The following is a 2,128-nucleotide window of genomic DNA, read 5'->3' as shown; positions in this document are numbered from 1 at the left end:
AGACACGGAGCTCAACTTCCATAATCATTAAAGTTTAACGTGAGCGTCTGCAGGGAAACTCGTCCAGATGGCTCATCTGTTCTCTCCCATAAAGCTGCTGGGATTTCCTCTTAATATTAAACCAAGACACAGGAATCACTCTTAAACTTCACTTAACTTATGTAAATATACAGAGAGGAAAAACTGAAATTATATCACACTTCCGTTCGGGTTGATTTTGTTGTTTACCCTTAGGCCACGCCCACTCATGATGTCATCTCAGTTTCCTTCTCAGGTTCTTCTGGACTCTGTGTTCCTGTGGGGAACGTTTCAGGTTCTGGACCGATTCACTTTAATTGTAAATGTAGTTCAACATAAGGTTCACGTTCCAGAGCAGGTGAGCTGCTGCTGCCTTTGTGGAAAAGGTAAACCTGAGTAATTGGATGAAAAAGGAAAAACTTCAAGTCATTAGCAGCCTGATTGATTGATGATGAGCTTGTTCTTCCTCCTCCTCCTCCTCCTCCTCCTCCTCCTCCTTCAGCTTCATGTCTGAGGATCATTCTCATTCTAATAACAGAAGAACAAACGTCGCCTGCAAACACGGTTCATGTTTGTGTTTTTCCTGCGTTCATCATCCATGTGTGTGTGTGTGTGTGAAGAAATCATCAATATCCGGATGTGTGAGCTCATCAGGCGATGTCGAGGAAGATGAAGACGCAGCAGCAGCAGCGGTCGCCGTCTGACTCCCGCCGGCCGCACGAAAAGCGAAATGTATCGCCCTCCTCCTGCAGCAGCACCTGCTGTACATCAGCATGTGGCAGACTCATATTTCCTGCGTCGTCAGCCGGCGGCTGCCTGCAGGAGGCGCACACAGCTGTAACACACGGAGGAGAGGAGGAGAGGAGGAGACCCTGGATGAAGACCTGTCACATGACCCCAATCAGGGAACAAACGAAAATAAATGAGGAAGAAAATCAGCAGAAGACAAAGGGACATCGATCAAATGACAGCAAGAGAAACAACAGAGAGAAGAGGAGAGGAGAGGAGAGGAGAGGAGAAGAGAGGAGAGGAGAGGAGAGGAGAGGGGAGAGGATAAGAGAAGAGAAGAGAAGAGAAGAGAAGAGAAGAGAAGAGAAGAGAAGAGAAGAGAAGAGAAGAGAAGAGAAGAGAAGAGAAGAGAAGAGAAGAGAAGAGAAGAGAAGAAAAGAGAAGAGAAGAAAAGAGAAGAGAAGAGAAGAGAAGAGAAGAGAAGAGAAGAGAAGAGAGGAGAGGAGAGGAGAGGAGAGGAGAGAAGAGAGGGCTAGAGGAGAGGAGAATAGAGGAGAGGAAAAGGGGGTGAGGATGTGACTTTGAATGATGCGTTTGTTTACAGTTTGTATATTTGTTCTTGTTTACTCAGCAGCTTTGTGTTTTACTGCAGCTCTGAACAAAGTAGAGCAAGAAACTGAAGCTCAGACTGAAGCTGGTGAGCAGGTGTGTGTGTGTGTGTGTGTGTGTGTGTGTGTGTGTGTGTGTGCGCGCGCAGAGTCAAAGTGAAACAACGCAACGTAACAATGTGACTGGATAAAGTGATGAAGTCCGGGTTGTGATCAATAATCAATAGTTGCTTCAGGCTCCTGTGCTCCTCTTCATCACCCCATGTGTGTTCAGCTCACCTGTCTCTGTCTCTGTCTCTGTCTCTGTCTCTGTCTCTGTCTGTCTGTCTGTCTGTCTGTCTGTCTGTCTGTCTGTCTGTCTGTCTGTCTGCATCGTTTGGGCCTCAGCCTGGATGAGATCATGGAGCTGCTGCCGTTTGTGCTGTGTGCTCTTTGGCTCCGCCCCCCACAGCGTTTTAAGCCCTGGTGGCGTCGCGGCGGCGTCCTCGGTGTTCGTGGCCTTTAACGAGACGAACGCCCGCCTGGGCTCTGATTCTCATTAAGCGAGAGGCGGATGATTTCTTTTCTTTCCTTCTCTTTCTTCTGGGTGCTTTTATGGATCCGTGCGCCTCCTGCAGCGAGCGGCACATTATTAATCACGTTCATAAATAATAGAAGATGGCAGCGAGGCCCCTCAGCGCCGGGGCCACGGCAGCAGAAGATAGAGGGAGACTCTGCCAGAACAATGCTCACATAAAGCTGCAGTCTGCATGCAGGCCAGCTGTTTGAGCCAA

Source organism: Genypterus blacodes, unplaced genomic scaffold (assembly GCF_046128005.1).
Source record: "Genypterus blacodes isolate CSIRO-AG114 ecotype Tasmania unplaced genomic scaffold, CSIRO-AGI_Gbla_v1 ptg000321l_1, whole genome shotgun sequence".
Taxonomy (NCBI): Eukaryota; Metazoa; Chordata; class Actinopteri; order Ophidiiformes; family Ophidiidae; genus Genypterus; species Genypterus blacodes.
The sequence above is the reverse complement of the archived record's forward strand: the minus strand, read 5'-3'. Positions refer to the sequence as shown.